This window comes from Liolophura sinensis, chromosome 3, assembly GCF_032854445.1.
Source record: "Liolophura sinensis isolate JHLJ2023 chromosome 3, CUHK_Ljap_v2, whole genome shotgun sequence".
NCBI lineage: Eukaryota > Metazoa > Mollusca > Polyplacophora > Chitonida > Chitonidae > Liolophura > Liolophura sinensis.
Window position 1 is genome coordinate 10,666,127 of NC_088297.1, and position 15,799 is coordinate 10,681,925.

Below are 15,799 nucleotides of genomic sequence, written 5' to 3' on the forward strand. Positions count from 1 at the left end.
CGGAATGTATCTGCTAACGTATCGGAGAAAGTGTCATGCTTAAAAGTGATGCTCACATGGTGAAATCCCCATGTGTTCTTGTAATAATTTTGGACATGCCGACATGACTTGATTATTTTATAAACCGAAAGAGCCGATGTCGAATAGATAAATGTGTTTGATTAAAACAGACCTGTTACTGGTCTCTGACAATTTGGATTGGTGTTGATTTTATATTTTGACGATATTTAGCACTCGAAGTGCACCTGTGAATATGTGTTCACAATTCAGGTTATCCCAAAAAAGGAAAAAAAGAATGAGAAATTGTTCTTGGAGAGTGGCTGACGCAATGTGTTAAAAGTCTGTATAGGTTGTTGTGACTTAAACCTCCGTGAAAATTTGTCGGCCGAAATAGCTCAGTTGGGAGAGCGTTAGACTGAAGATCTAAAGGTCCCTGGTTCAATTCCGGGTTTCGGCAAGAGCATACTCGGCGGCTGACATGAGAAATATTTTTCTAAGAGCTGTTGGTTTTCTAGGCGTGATTGAGGTGAATTTGATTGCTGACCACGGAATGTGCCGAGAAAGAGCCATGCTTAAAAGTGATGCACACAAGATAAAATCCCAACGTGTTGTTGCAAAATATTTGGTTATGCTGACATCCATTAATTACTTTATAAACCGAAAGAGCCGTTGTCAAATAGATAATTGTGTTTGATTGAAACAGACCTGTTAGTGGTGTCTGACAATTTGGATTGGTGTTGCTATTATATTTTGAAGATGTTTAACAAAAGAGGTGCACCTGTGAATATGTGTTCATAATTCAGGTTATCCCAGAAAAGAAAAAAAAATGATGAGAAATTGTTCCTGGAAAAGGCTGATGTAGCGTGTTAAAAGTCTGCTTAGGTTGTTGTGACTAAAACGTGCGTAAACATTTGTCGGCCGAAATAGCTCAGTTGGGAGAGCGTTAGACTGAAGATCTAAAGGTCCCTGGTTCAATCCCGGGTTTCGGCAAAAGCCTACTCGGCGGCTGGCAATACAAATATTTTTCTAAGAGCTATTGGTTTTCTATGCCTGGTTCATGTGGATTTGACTGCTGACCACGGAATGTATCTACTAACGTATCCGAGAAAGAGTCATGCTTAAAAGTGATGCGGAGGAGTGTGCTAGACGGCGAAGTGAACGGACGTGTCGGTTATTCTCTGCTGTTTATACATTTGTGCAACAACAACGCTTGTTTTTGAGACTGATTTTTTGGTGAACTGGGAGCCCACAGAGCTTGAGTTTGGCCAGTGGTTACTGTTTGGTGAAGGGCGTGTGCCCCGTTGGATGAGGTATGTCCAAGCCCGTGTCGTTTTCGCCTGTAAACAGGCCAAGCAGAACTTTGTCTGTGTCAATCTCTACACGAAGCAGCCCGGCATTTTCTACGGCTGTGCAGAGGGACTTTATTCCTTTTCTGTCAAGTGTGTTAAATATCAAGACAGAGCTAATAAGTTTTCAGAAGAATTATTTAAAGAAACACTTCTATCTCCGCGTGTCTACAGTGGCTAGGCATAATGCCCTAGTGAGTAAATCCAATGTTGTTATAAATGGAACGACGTGGTCCATTATGCCCGCGTCGTCAGTTTACCTGAATCTGACGGCCCACTGGGCACCGGATAAAATGTCAGATGACACTATCGAGGCAGCTTTGAAACCCTATGGTGAATGCCTGGGTGTGACGAAACCCAGATTTTCAGACCCGGAGCTCTCACATGTTCGGACAGGTATTCGGATTTACAGATTTAGGTGTCACAAAGTTCGTTATGTACCAAATTTTATTAATTTCGGTGGTGACATTGTTATGTTTACCTACCCCGGGCAAACCTATGAATGTCGGAAGTGTGGCCAAAAATCACACAAGGCGGCAGAGTGTAGAGCACTGTGGTGTTCTAACTGCGACGGTTTCTCCCCCCATGAGAATCCTCATACAGAGAAGGACTGTACAAATCCATGCCGAATGTGTGACTCAGGGCTTCATACGGTCAGTGACTGTTGTGCGAGAGCAATGTCGTACGCGGCGCGAGTTAAGGGAAACCTACCGACTATGCGCCAGTATAATAAGGAAGACGCCGTAAAACAAGATGACATTGATGTTGACGTCAGCGACGATGAAGACCCATTCAACGCACCTGCTATGGAACTGGTTCAAGACAGCGAGGAGAACGAAGACGAAATCGACGGGAATGGTGACGACAGCGCCGATGAAGACGTCAGCGACGACAGCGAGTCTGATAAGGAGATGGACGTCCGGGAGAATACTAAGAACACCGAAGAAGTGGATGTTGGTGATAATGAAACGTCATCAGCTATCCCGAGGGTGAAGAATGTGGTCGTGGCTGACGTGCACGCTCCCGACGTGCGTTCACCAGTCCCAGTCGAGGAAAAGCGAGCTAAGTTGGACAATGGCAGTACAGCCGAGGAGGCAGCGTCATCTATCCCGCCCAGTTCCCATCCTGCTGATTATGATGGTGTTGATGCCGATCAGTCGTCAGACTGTATGACGCCGACTCCATCTCAGGAGGGGGACACCATGCTTCTGGAATACAGGAAAAGAAAATCGCTTGCTTCTCGTGCGAGGCAGCGAATGAAAAGAGACAAATGAGTTGTAGCGTAATTAGGGCTCTCTTATTTGACCTCAATGGGTATATATGCTCTACCTTTACTTATTTGTATAATGAGCTTAAATAATATTCGTTTTGGGACTTTAAACATTAATGGTTTACGGGATCCGTCTAAACAAGAACATGTCAAGCAATTTGTTTTCGATAAAGGAATTGATGTACTATTCTTACAGGAAACACACTTCGAAAACTATAATGACACTAAATATTTGCAAATCCCGGGCGATGCAAGGTGGGCGTATGGGTCAAATCGAAGTTGTGGGGTGGGAATAATTATTAGGTATACGGTAGACTGCTTTATACGGAAAATACAGAGGTGCCCTAACGGTCGCTACATAAGCCTTAGGGTTGAGCTCAACAACACTGCTTTAAACCTTGTTTGTGTATATGCCCCTAATAATCCAAAGGAAAGAAAAGAGTTTATTTCTAATCTAGATAATGTGATGCAGGGGAGTGAGTTGGTTATTATGGGTGGGGATATTAATTGTGTTGAGAGCATTGAATTAGATAGAGCTGGCTGTGTCACTAATGGAAGGAATGATGGAGTGGACGAAATTAATAATTTGAAAAGAGATTTTGGTATTTGTGATATTTTTAGGAAACTGCATCCAAATAAGAATTTTTACACGTGGTCTAGGCACCAGTGTGCCAGTAGATTGGATAGATTTTATATCCCTAACGCTGTGTTTAAGTATGTAACCCAGTGTGATGCTGTACATGTGTCTTTTTCTGATCATTCGTGTTTGTTTTTTGATATCTCTTTTGAAGATGTCATTTCATGGGGGCCGTTCTACTGGAAGTGTAATACTTCTGTGTTAAATGACACGGAGCTTGTTGATGATATTAAATCCGTCTTCCATGATATTTTCTCTGTCTGTACAACTGGTCATGCAGATCTAATAGACAGATGGGAGACATTTAAAAGGGAATGTAAAGACAGGATTCGGAGTTACTGTAAGGAGAAATCTATGAACAAAAAACGTGATTTGTTGGAACTTGAACAAGAATTAAATGCGTTAAAATCTAGTCTAATCATTAATTGTGAGCGTATTGACAATGTGAAAAAAACTCTAAATGCCCTTTATAAGTCGAATCATGCGGGAGCGGTTATCCGTGCTAAAGCTGTTCATTTTGATCAGGGAGAAAAAGCAACCAAATATTTCATTAGACGAGAAGTTGGTAGGGGCAGAAAGAAGATGATCAAAAGTATTACTTGTCATAGTGATTCTTCAATATCCCATGAATCTCAGGAAGGTATTGCCAAGTGTATAAAGTCGTATTATATGAAATTGTATACTGAACAAGATACTGACTCCTCCATTCAAGATGAGTTCTTGTCATCGCTTCCGATGTTAAATGACGATTGTAAAACTGCCTGCGAAGGCCTTTTGACTGAACAGGAGTTGTTTTTTGCAGTGAAAAATATGTCTAAAAACCGTTCGCCGGGATGCGACGGTTTGCCAGCAGAGTTTTATGTACAATTTTGGCCCCTTTTTTCGGGTGTGTTTACGGATGTAGTTAATCACTGTTTTAACTTGGGTAGATTAAGTAATTCACAGCGTTCTGGGTTAATCACACTATTATGTAAGGACCCCGACAATGCCGAAAGCATAAAAAACTGGAGCTTACTCCAATTAGCTTACTAAATGTAGATTATAAGATTGTTTCTAAAGCTTTGTGCAATCGGTTAAAAAATGTGATCGATACAATTGTACTTCAGAATCAGACATGTGGAATACCAGGCCGAAGTATTTTCGACAACCTTCACTTATTACGAAATACATATGATTATGTTGAACAAAAAGATTTAAAAGGATGCTTTCTTAACTTAGACCAGGAGAAAGCCTTTGACAGAGTAGACTGGTCATTTTTGTTCAAATGTTTAGAGAAATTTAACTTCGGACCCGACTTTTGTAAGTGGGTGCAATTATTCTATACTGACATTACAAGTAGTGTTATTGTGAACGGGCACATAACAGAAGAATTTAAACTGAGTCGAGGTGTCTGACAGGGTTGTTCTTTGTCACCATTATTGTATGTGTTGTCCTTAGAGCCCTTTATAGCGGCCATTAGAAACAATGACGAAATTAATGGTGTACGGTTACCCGGCACAAATAAGGAAACAAGAGTGTCGGCATTTGCAGATGATACGACTGCAATTTTATCTGAAGAGAGTTCTGTTCCGCATGTAATTAAACTAGCAGAAAGTTATGGAAAAGCCTCAGGAGCAAAACTCAACTTGTTGAAAAGCACGGTTCTTCCCATTGGTAACTGGGACGAAACTAACGTGCACAGTGGTGGGCTTAACATCACTACAAATTCAAAGATTTGTGGGGTATTTTTTGGACCAGATCAAACAGAACTCAATTCTGAGCGTGTTTTAAGTAAGGTAAAGAAACATGTATCAGCATGGAATGGAAGATATTTGACCCTACGGGGGAGGTCTGTCCTAATTAATACAGTTGCTTTAGCTGTCTTATGGTTTTCTGCACAGTGTACTCTGTTGCCACCTAAATGTGTCAATCAATGGTCCCAAACTGTGTTCAGATTTTTGTGCGATAACAAGCCCGAAAGTTTGAAGAGAGTTGTCGTACATAATAAAATAGGGAATGGAGGTCTAAACGTATATAGTATAGAATGTAAAATAAAAGCACTTGTTACTCGGCATGTTTTAAAATTAATTCATGGAACAACAGCGGAATGGAAATACTTTGCCATCTATTGGTTGGGTTTACCCCTAAGGCATGTTTGTCGTGAATTCTGTCGTTCCAATGTCCCACATTCTGAAAACATTCCACCTTTTTATAGACTGGCCTTGAGCGCCTGGAGAGAATTTTCCACTGGTGTACAGCAACCTGTAACATTGTGTTCAAGCAGGTATATTTATGAATATTTTGTAACAAAAATAGTACATTGTCCAAGAGCAATGGTGTCTATGCCGCATTTGGACTGGGTTAGAATATGGAAAACTGTTTTTCATCAATTCTTAGATCACAATTTGGTCAACTTCAGTTACAAGTTGGTTCATGACATTTTGCCCGTTAAGGAAAAACTTCTTAGGAGAAATGTAGCCACCGATGACTTGTGTGTTTTTTGCTCCCTGTCTGAAACTCGGCAACATCTGTTTGCACAATGTAAAATAGTTCAGGATGTGTTTAATGACTTTAACCGGATATTTGTTTTGTTTGCGAACTACCTACCAAATATGGACTCGGAAACATTAATTTACAAGGTATTCAATTCCACCTTTAACCAGGAAGTTAGAGCGGTGATGGTGTATGTCATATGTGTTCTTCAGTTTAGTATTTGGTGTGCACGCAACGACATAATATTTCAGAAAAAAACAGGGATTCTGTTGCTATTGTTAAGGCCGCCAAAGGAATAATTAAAACCCGTATTCATGTTGACTTTTTTCGACTAGACAGGCCATCTTTCGAGAAAATCTGGTGTATAAACAAAGTCTTCTGTACAGTACGGAATGATAAATTAGTGTATTTATTGAAATGAGCAGCTAATGTGCAATTGTTCTATTCACAAAGTAGTCATCTTTTCTGTGATATTTTATTTTAATTAAGACTGCCTTGTGATTTCAAAAGTTTGTGATAGCCGGGTGTTGTGAAATCTGTTGTGTATTTGATGACAATCTGGGAATAAATTCAACAATTTTCAACAAAAAAAAAAAAAGAATGTGTCCGCTAATGTATCGGAAAAAGTGTCATGCTTAAAAGTGATGCTCACATGATAAAATCCCCATATGTTCTTGCAATAATTTTGAACATGCTAACATCCATTGATTACTTTATAAACCGAAAGAGCCGTTGTCGAATAGATAATTGTGTTTGATTGAAACAGACCTTTTAGTGGTGTCAGACAATTTGGATTGGTGCCGCCATTATATTTTGAAGATGTTTAACAGTAGAGGTGCACTTGTGAATATTTGTTAGTAATTCATGTTATCCCAGAAGAGAAAAAAAAGAATGAGAAACTGATCTTGGAAAAGGGTGATGTAGCGTGTTAAAGGTCTGCTTAGGTTGTTGTGACTAAAACGTGCATGAACATTCGTCGGCCGAAATAGCTCAGTTGGGAGAGCGTTAGACTGAAGATCTAAAGGTCCCTGGTTCAATCCCGGGTTTCGGCAAAAGCCTACTCGGCGGCTGGCAAGACAAATATTTTTCTAAGAGCTGTTGGGTTTTTAGGCGTGATTGAGGTGAATTTGATTGCTGACAACGGAATGTGCCGAGAAGGAGTCATGCTTAAAAGTGATGCTCACATGATAAAATCCCAACGTGTAGTTGCAAAATATTTGGTTATGCTGACATCCATTAATTACTTTATAAACCGAAAGAGCCGTTGTCAAATAGATAAGTTGTGTTTGATTGAAACAGACCTATTATTGGTCACAGAAAATTTGGATTGGTGTTGCCATTATATTTTGAAGATGTTTAGCACTAGATGTGCACCTATAAATATGTGTTTATAATTCATGTATCCCCCTCCCCTTCCAAAAGAAAAGAATGAGAAATTGTTCTTGGAGAAAGGCTGATGCAATGTGTTAAATGTCTGCATAGGTTGTTGTGACTTAAACGTGCGTGAACATTCGTCGGCCGAAATAGCACAGTTTGTGGAGCGGTAGAATCCCGGGTTTCGGCAAAAGCTTACTCGGCGGCTGGCAAGAGAAATATTTTTCTAAGTGCTGTTGGTTTTTTTATGCGTGATTGAGATGAATTTGAATGCTGACCACGGAATGTGTCCGCTAACGTATGAGTCATGCTTAAAATTGATGCTCACGTGTTGAATTCCCCATGTGTTCTTGCAATAATTTTGCACATGCGGACATTACTTGATTAGTTTATAAACCGAAAAAGCCGTTGTCGAATAGATAATTGTGTTTGATTAAAACAGACCTGTTACTGGTGTCTGACAATTTGGATTGGTGTTGATTTTATATTTTGACGATATTTTTCACTGGAGGTGCACCTGTAAATATGTGTTCATAATTCACGTTATCCCAGAATAGGAAAAAAATAATGAGAATATGTTGTTGGAGAATAGCTGATGCAATGTGTTATAAGTCTGCTTAGGTTGTTGTGACTAAAACGTGCATGAACATTCGTCGGCCGAAATAGCTCAGTTGGGAGAGCGTTAGACTGAAGATCTAAAGGTCCCTGGTTCAATCCCGGGTTTCGGCAAAAGCCTACTCGGCGGCGGGCAAGACAAATATTTTTCTAAGGGCTGTTGGGTTTTTAGGCATGATTGAGGTGAATTTGATTGCTGACCACGGAATGTGTCCGCTACCGTATCGGAGAAAGTGTCATGCTTAAAAGTGATGCTCACATGGTAAAATCCCAACATGTAGTTGCAAAATATTTGGTTATGCTGACATCCATTAATTACTTTATAAACCGAAAGAGCCGTTGTCAGATAGATAAGTTGTGTTTGATTGAAACAGACCTATTATTGGTCACAGAAAATTTGGATTGGTGCCACCATTATATTTTGAAGATGTTTAGCACTAGATGCGCACCTGTGAATATGTGTTCATAATTCAGGTTATCCCAAAAAACCCCAAAAAGAATGAGAAATTGTTCTTGGAGAAAGGCTGATGCAATGTGTTAAATGTCTGCATAGGTTGTTGTGACTTAAACGTGCGTGAACATTTGTCGGCCGAAATAGCACAGTTTGGGGAGCGGTAGAATAGAAAAAAAAGAATGAGAAATTCATCTTGGAAAAGGGTGATGTAGCGTGTTAAAAGTCTGCTGAGGTTGTTGTGACTAAAACGTGCATGAACATTAGTCGGCCGAAATAGCTCAGTTGGGAGAGCGTTAGACTGAAGATCTAAAGGTCCCTGGTTCAATCCCGGGTTTCGGCAAAAGCCTACTCGGCGGATGGCAAGACAAATATTTTTCTAAGAGCTGTTGGGTTTCTATGCTTGACTCATGTGCATTTGATTGCTGACTACAAAATGTGCCGAGAAGGAGTCATGCTTAAAAGTGATGCTCACATGATAAAATCCCAACATGTAGTTGCAAAATATTTGGTTATGCTGACATCCATTAATTACTTTATAAACCGAAAGAGCCGTTGTCAAATAGATAAACATGTTTGATTAAAACAGACCTGTTACTGGTCTCTGACAATTTGGATTGGTGTTGATTTTATATTTTGACGATATTTTTCACTGGAGGTGCACCTGTAAATATGTGGTCATAATTCATGTTATCACAGAATAGGAAAAAAATAATGAGAATATGTTCTTGGAGAATAGCTGATGCAATGTGTTAAAAGTCTGCTTAGGTTGTTGTGACTAAAACGTGCACGAACATTCGTCGGCCGAAATAGCTCAGTTGGGAGAGCATTAGACTGAAGATCTAAAGGTCCCTGGTTCAATCCCGGGTTTCGGCAAAAGCCTACTCGGCGGCTGGCAAGACAAATAATTTTCTAAGTGCTGTTGGGTTTTTAGGCGTGATTGAGGTGAATTTGATTACTGACCACGGAATTTGTCCGCTACCGTATCGGAGAAAATGTCATGCTTAAAAGTGATGCTCACATGGTAAAATCCCAACATGTAGTTGCAAAATATTTGGTTATGCTGACATCCATTAATTACTTTATAAACCGAAAGAGCCGTTGTCAAATAGATAAGTTGTGTTTGATTGAAACAGACCTATTATTGGTCACAGAAAATTTGGATTGGTGTTGCCATTATATTTTGAAGATGTTTAGCACTAGAGGTGCACCTGTAAATATGTGTTCATAATTCAGGTTATCCCAAAAAAAAAAAAAAAATAATGAGAAATTGTTCTTGGAAAAAGGCTGATGCAATGTGTTAAATGTCTGCATAGGTTCTTGTGACTTAAACGTGCGTGAACATTCGTCGGCCAAAATAGCACAGTTTGGGGAGCGGTAGAATAGAAAAAAAAGAATGAGAAAGTGAACTTGGAAAAGGGTGATGTAGCGTGGGAAAAGCCTGCTGAGGTTGTTTTGACTAAAACGTGCATGAACATTCGTCGGCCGAAATAGCTCAGTTGGGAGAGCGTTAGACTGAAGATCTAAAGGTCCCTGGTTCAATCCCGGGTTTCGGCAAAAGCCTACTCGGCGGCTGGCAAGACAAATATTTTTCTAAGTGCTGTTGGGTTTTTAGGCGTGATTGAGGTGAATTTGATTGCTGACCACGGAATGTGGCCGCTAATGTATGGGAGAAAGTGTCATGCTTAAAAGTGATGCTCACATGGTAAAATCCCCATGTGTTCTTGCAATAATTTTGAACATGCTAACATCCATTGATTACTTTATAAACCGAAAGAGCCGTTGTCGAATAGATAATTGTGTTTGATTGAAACAGACCTTTTAGTGGTGTCTGACAATTTGGATTGGTGCCACCATTATATTTTGAAGATGTTTAACAGTAGAGGTGCACTTGTGAATATTTGTTAGTAATTTAGGTTAACCCAGAATAGAAAAAAAAGAATGAGAAATTGACCTTGGAAAAGGGTGATGTAGCGTGTTAAAAGTCTTCTGAGGTTGGTGTGACTAAAACGTGCATGAACATTCGTCGGCCGAAATAGCTCAGTTGGGAGAGCGTTAGACTGAAGATCTAAAGGTCCCTGGTTCAATCCCGGGTTTCGGCAAAAGCCTACTCGGCGGCTGGCAAGACAAATATTTTTCTAAGAGCTGTTGGGTTTCTATGCTTGACTCATGTGGATTTGATTGCTGACTACAAAATGTGCCGAGAAGGAGTCATGCTTAAAAGTGATGCTCACATGATAAAATCCCAACATGTAGTTGCAAAATATTTGGTTATGCTGACATCCATTAATTACTTTATAAACCGAAAGAGCCGTTGTCAAATAGATAAATGTGTTTGATTAAAACAAACCTGTTACTGGTCTCTGACAATTTGGATTGGTGTTGATTTTATATTTTGACGATATTTTTCACTGGAGGTGCACCTGTAAATATGTGTTCATAATTCACGTTATCCCAGAATAGGAAAAAAATAATGAGAATATGTTCTTGGAGAATAGCTGATGCAATGTGTTATAAGTCTGCTTAGGTTGTTGTGACTAAAACGTGCGTGAAAATCCGTCGGCCGAAATAGCTCAGTTGGGAGAGCGTTAGACTGAAGATCTAAAGGTCCCTGGTTCAATCCCGGGTTTCGGCAAAAGCCTACTCGGCGGCTGGCAAGACAAATATTTTTCTAAGTGCTGTTGGGTTTTTAGGCGTGATTGAGGTGAATTTGATTACTGACCACGGAATTTGTCCGCTACCGTATCGGAGAAAATGTCATGCTTAAAAGTGATGCTCACATGGTAAAATCCCAACATGTAGTTGCAAAATATTTGGTTATGCTGACATCCATTAATTACTTTATAAACCGAAAGAGCCGTTGTCAAATAGATAAGTTGTGTTTGATTGAAACAGACCTATTATTGGTCACAGAAAATTTGGATTGGTGTTGCCATTATATTTTGAAGATGTTTAGCACTAGAGGTGCACCTGTAAATATGTGTTCATAATTCAGGTTATCCCAAAAAAAAAAAAAAAATAATGAGAAATTGTTCTTGGAAAAAGGCTGATGCAATGTGTTAAATGTCTGCATAGGTTCTTGTGACTTAAACGTGCGTGAACATTCGTCGGCCAAAATAGCACAGTTTGTGGAGCGGTAGAATAGAAAAAAAAGAATGAGAAATTGAACTTGGAAAAGGGTGATGTAGCGTGGGAAAAGCCTGCTGAGGTTGTTTTGACTAAAACGTGCATGAACATTCGTCGGCCGAAATAGCTCAGTTGGGAGAGCGTTAGACTGAAGATCTAAAGGTCCCTGGTTCAATCCCGGGTTTCGGCAAAAGCCTACTCGGCGGCTGGCAAGACAAATATTTTTCTAAGTGCTGTTGGGTTTTTAGGCGTGATTGAGGTGAATTTGATTGCTGACCACGGAATGTGGCCGCTAATGTATGGGAGAAAGTGTCATGCTTAAAAGTGATGCTCACATGGTAAAATCCCCATGTGTTCTTGCAATAATTTTGAACATGCTAACATCCATTGATTACTTTATAAACCGAAAGAGCCGTTGTCGAATAGATAATTGTGTTTGATTGAAACAGGCCTTTTAGTGGTGTCTGACAATTTGGATTGGTGCCACCATTATATTTTGAAGATGTTTAACAGTAGAGGTGCACTTGTGAATATTTGTTAGTAATTTAGGTTAACCCAGAATAGAAAAAAAAGAATGAGAAATTGACCTTGGAAAAGGGTGATGTAGCGTGTTAAAAGTCTTCTGAGGTTGGTGTGACTAAAACGTGCATGAACATTCGTCGGCCGAAATAGCTCAGTTGGGAGAGCGTTAGACTGAAGATCTAAAGGTCCCTGGTTCAATCCCGGGTTTCGGCAAAAGCCTACTCGGCGGCTGGCAAGACAAATATTTTTCTAAGAGCTGTTGGGTTTCTATGCTTGACTCATGTGGATTTGATTGCTGACTACAAAATGTGCCGAGAAGGAGTCATGCTTAAAAGTGATGCTCACATGATAAAATCCCAACATGTAGTTGCAAAATATTTGGTTATGCTGACATCCATTAATTACTTTATAAACCGAAAGAGCCGTTGTCAAATAGATAAATGTGTTTGATTAAAACAAACCTGTTACTGGTCTCTGACAATTTAGATTGGTGTTGATTTTATATTTTGACGATATTTTTCACTGGAGGTGCACCTGTAAATATGTGTTCATAATTCATGTTATCCCAGAATAGGAAAAAAATAATGAGAATATGTTCTTGGAGAATAGCTGATGCAATGTGTTATAAGTCTGCTTAGGTTGTTGTAACTAAAACGTGCGTGAAAATCCGTCGGCCGAAATAGCTCAGTTGGGAGAGCGTTAGACTGAAGATCTAAAGGTCCCTGGTTCAATCCCGGGTTTCGGTAAATGCCTACTCGGCGGCTGGCAAGACAAATAATTTTCTAAGTGCTGTTGGGTTTTTAGGCGTGATTGAGGTGAATTTGATTACTCACCACGGAATGTGTCCGCTACCGTATTGGAGAAAGTGTCATGCTTAAAAGTGATGCTCACATGGTAAAATCCCCATGTGGTTCTTGCAATAATTTTGAACATGCTAACATCCATTAATTACTTTATAAACCGAAAGAGCCGTTGTCGAATAGATGATTGTGTTTGATTGAAACAGACCTTTTAGTGGTGTCTGACAATTTGGATTGGTGCCACTATTATATTTTGCAGATGTTTAACAGTAGAGGTGCACTTGTGAATATTTGTTAGTAATTCAGGTTAACCCAGAATAGAAAAAAAAGAATGAGAAATTGACCTTGGAAAAGGGTGATGTAGCGTGGGAAAAGCCTGCTGAGGTTGTTTTGACTAAAACGTGCATGAACATTCGTCGGCCGAAATAGCTCAGTTGGGAGAGCGTTAGACTGAAGATCTAAAGGTCCCTGGTTCAATCCCGGGTTTCGGCAAAAGCCTACTCGGCGGCTGGCAAGACAAATATTTTTCTAAGTGCTGTTTGGTTTTTAGGCGTGATTGAGGTGAATTTGATTACTGACCACGGAATGTGTCCGCTACCGTATCGGAGAAAATGTCATGCTTAAAAGTGATACTTACATGGTAAAATCCCAACATGTAGTTGCAAAATATTTGGTTGTGCTAACATCCATTAATTACTTTATAAACCGAAAGAGCCGTTGTCAAATAGAGAAGTTGTGTTTGATTGAAACAGACCTATTATTGGTCACAGAAAATTTGGATTGGTGTTGCCATTATATTTTGAAGATGTTTAGCACTAGAGGTGCACCTGTAAATATGTGTTCATAATTCAGGTTATCCCAAAAAAAAAAAAAAAGAATGAGAAATTGTTCTTGGAGAAAGGCTGATGCAATGTGTTAAATGTCTGCATAGGTTCTTGTGACTTAAACGTGCATGAACATTCGTCGGCCGAAATAGCTCAGTTGGGAGAGCGTTAGACTGAAGATCTAAAGGTCCCTGGTTCAATCCCGGGTTTCGGCAAAAGCCTACTCGGCGGCTGGCAAGACAAATATTTTTCTAAGTGTTGTTGGGTTTTTAGGCGTGATTGAGGTGAATTTGATTGCTGACCACGGAATGTGGCCGCTAATGTATGGGAGGAAGTGTCATGCTTAAAAGTGATGCTCACATGGTAAAATCTCAATGTGTTCTTGCAATAATTTTGAACATGCTAACATCCATTGATTACTTTATAAACAGAAAGAGCCGTTGTCGAATAGATGATTGTGTTTGATTGAAACAGACCTTTTAGTGGTGTCTGACAATTTGGATTGGTGCCACCATTATATTTTGAAGATGTTTAACAGTAGAGGTGCACTTGTGAATATGTGTTAGTAATTCAGGTTATCCCAGAATAGAAAAAAAAGAATGAGAAATTGATCTTGGAAAAGGGTGATGTAGCGTGTTAAAAGTCTGCTGAGGTTGTTGTGATTAAAACGTGCATGAACATTCGTTGGCCGAAATAGCTCAGTTGGGAGAGCGTTAGACTGAAGATCTAAAGGTCCCTGTTTCAATCCCGAGTTTCGGCAAAAACCTACTCAGCGGCTGGCAAGAGAAATATTTTTCTAAGTGCTGTTGGTTTTTTATGCGTGATTGAGATGAATTTGAATGCTGACCACGGAATGTGTCCGCTAACGTATGGGTGAAAGAGTCATGCTTAAAAGTGATGCTCACATGGTGAAATCCCCATGTGCTCTTGCAATAATTTTGGACATGCTAACATGCATTGATTACTTTATAAACCGAAAGAGCCGTTGTCGAATGGACATTTATGTTTGATTGAAACAGACCTACTATTGGTCTCTGACAATTTGGATTGGTGTTGCGATTATAATTTTGAAGATATTTAGCACTAGAGGTGCACCTGGGAATATATGTTTATAGTTTAGCTCATCCCAGAATAGAAAAAAAATAATTAGATTTTGTTCTTGAAGAAATGGTAATGTAATGTGTTAAAAGTCTGTTTAGGGTGTTGTCCCTAAAAGGTCCGTAAAAATTTGACGGCCGAAATAGCTCAGTTGGGAGAGCGTCAGACTGAAGATTTAAACGTCTCTGGTTTAATCCCGGGTTTCGGCAAAAACCTATTCTGCGGCTGGCAAGACAAATATTTTTCTAAGAGCTTTTGATTTTCTAAGCTGATTCAAGTGGATTTGATTGCTGACCACGTATTGTGTCCGCTAACGTATACAATAAGGATTCATGCTTAAAAGTGATGCTCACATGGTGAAATCCCCATGTGTTCTTGCAATAATTTTGGACATGCTAACATCCATTGCTTACTTTATAAACCGAAAGAGCCGTTGTCGAATATATAATTGTGTTTGATTGAAACAGACCTTTTAGTGGTGTCTGACAATTTGGATTGGTGTTGCTATTATATTTTGAAGATGTTTAGCACTAGAGGTGCACCTGTAAATATGTGTTCATAATTCAGGTTATCCCAGAATAGAAAAAAAAGAATGAGAAATTGTTCCTGGAAAAGGCTGATGTACTGTGTTGAAAGTCTGCTTAGGTTGTTGTGACTAAAACGTGGGTGAAAATTCGACGGCCGAAATATCTCAGTTGGGAGAGCGTTAGACTGAAGATCCAAATGTCCCTGGTTCAATCCCTGTTTTCAGTAAAAGTCTTATCGGCGGCTCGCAAAACAAATATTTTCTAAGAGCTTTTGATTTTGTACTCTGATTCAAGTGGATTTGATTGCTGACCACGAATTGTGTCCGCTAAAATATGCGAGAAAGAGTCATGCTTAAAAGTGATGCTCACATGGTGAAATCCCCATGTGTTCTTGCAATAATTTTGCACATGCTGACATCCATTGATTACTTTATAAACCGAAAGAGCCGTTGTCGAATAGATAAATGTGTTTGATTAAAACAAACCTGTTACTGGTCTCTGACAATTTAGATTGGTGTTGATTTTATATTTTGACGATATTTTTCACTGGAGGTGCACCTGTAAATATGTGTTCATAATTCATGTTATCCCAGAATAGGAAAAAAATAATGAGAATATGTTCTTGGAGAATAGCTGATGCAATGTGTTAAAAGTCTGCTTAGGTTGTTGTGACTAAAACATGCGTGAAAATTCGTCGGCCGAAATAGCTGAGTTGGGAGAGCGTTAGACTGAAGTAC

The 15,799-nt window shown here is 39.5% G+C and overlaps 16 non-coding genes across 16 annotated transcripts; all 16 read left to right on the plus strand.

Moving 5' to 3' along the window:
• Window positions 1-384: 384 nt before the first annotated feature.
• Trnaf-gaa (transfer RNA phenylalanine (anticodon GAA)) lies at window positions 385-457 on the plus strand. Its single transcript has one exon. It is a non-coding gene; the product is annotated as a tRNA-Phe (tRNA).
• Window positions 458-917: 460 nt separating this feature from the next.
• On the plus strand, window positions 918-990 carry Trnaf-gaa (transfer RNA phenylalanine (anticodon GAA)). Its single transcript has one exon. It is a non-coding gene; the product is annotated as a tRNA-Phe (tRNA).
• Window positions 991-6,704: 5,714 nt separating this feature from the next.
• Window positions 6,705-6,777, plus strand: Trnaf-gaa (transfer RNA phenylalanine (anticodon GAA)). Its single transcript has one exon. It is a non-coding gene; the product is annotated as a tRNA-Phe (tRNA).
• Window positions 6,778-7,755: 978 nt separating this feature from the next.
• Window positions 7,756-7,828, plus strand: Trnaf-gaa (transfer RNA phenylalanine (anticodon GAA)). Its single transcript has one exon. It is a non-coding gene; the product is annotated as a tRNA-Phe (tRNA).
• A 607-nt stretch (window positions 7,829-8,435) lies between these two features.
• Trnaf-gaa (transfer RNA phenylalanine (anticodon GAA)) lies at window positions 8,436-8,508 on the plus strand. The gene has a single exon. It is a non-coding gene; the product is annotated as a tRNA-Phe (tRNA).
• Window positions 8,509-8,968: 460 nt separating this feature from the next.
• Window positions 8,969-9,041, plus strand: Trnaf-gaa (transfer RNA phenylalanine (anticodon GAA)). Its single transcript has one exon. It is a non-coding gene; the product is annotated as a tRNA-Phe (tRNA).
• Window positions 9,042-9,649: 608 nt separating this feature from the next.
• Window positions 9,650-9,722, plus strand: Trnaf-gaa (transfer RNA phenylalanine (anticodon GAA)). The gene has a single exon. It is a non-coding gene; the product is annotated as a tRNA-Phe (tRNA).
• Window positions 9,723-10,194: 472 nt separating this feature from the next.
• Window positions 10,195-10,267, plus strand: Trnaf-gaa (transfer RNA phenylalanine (anticodon GAA)). The gene has a single exon. It is a non-coding gene; the product is annotated as a tRNA-Phe (tRNA).
• Window positions 10,268-10,727: 460 nt separating this feature from the next.
• Trnaf-gaa (transfer RNA phenylalanine (anticodon GAA)) lies at window positions 10,728-10,800 on the plus strand. The gene has a single exon. It is a non-coding gene; the product is annotated as a tRNA-Phe (tRNA).
• Window positions 10,801-11,408: 608 nt separating this feature from the next.
• Window positions 11,409-11,481, plus strand: Trnaf-gaa (transfer RNA phenylalanine (anticodon GAA)). Its single transcript has one exon. It is a non-coding gene; the product is annotated as a tRNA-Phe (tRNA).
• Window positions 11,482-11,953: 472 nt separating this feature from the next.
• On the plus strand, window positions 11,954-12,026 carry Trnaf-gaa (transfer RNA phenylalanine (anticodon GAA)). Its single transcript has one exon. It is a non-coding gene; the product is annotated as a tRNA-Phe (tRNA).
• Window positions 12,027-12,486: 460 nt separating this feature from the next.
• Window positions 12,487-12,559, plus strand: Trnaf-gaa (transfer RNA phenylalanine (anticodon GAA)). Its single transcript has one exon. It is a non-coding gene; the product is annotated as a tRNA-Phe (tRNA).
• Window positions 12,560-13,032: 473 nt separating this feature from the next.
• On the plus strand, window positions 13,033-13,105 carry Trnaf-gaa (transfer RNA phenylalanine (anticodon GAA)). The gene has a single exon. It is a non-coding gene; the product is annotated as a tRNA-Phe (tRNA).
• Window positions 13,106-13,579: 474 nt separating this feature from the next.
• Window positions 13,580-13,652, plus strand: Trnaf-gaa (transfer RNA phenylalanine (anticodon GAA)). Its single transcript has one exon. It is a non-coding gene; the product is annotated as a tRNA-Phe (tRNA).
• A 472-nt stretch (window positions 13,653-14,124) lies between these two features.
• Window positions 14,125-14,197, plus strand: Trnaf-gaa (transfer RNA phenylalanine (anticodon GAA)). Its single transcript has one exon. It is a non-coding gene; the product is annotated as a tRNA-Phe (tRNA).
• A 474-nt stretch (window positions 14,198-14,671) lies between these two features.
• Window positions 14,672-14,744, plus strand: Trnaf-gaa (transfer RNA phenylalanine (anticodon GAA)). Its single transcript has one exon. It is a non-coding gene; the product is annotated as a tRNA-Phe (tRNA).
• Window positions 14,745-15,799: the final 1,055 nt, after the last annotated feature.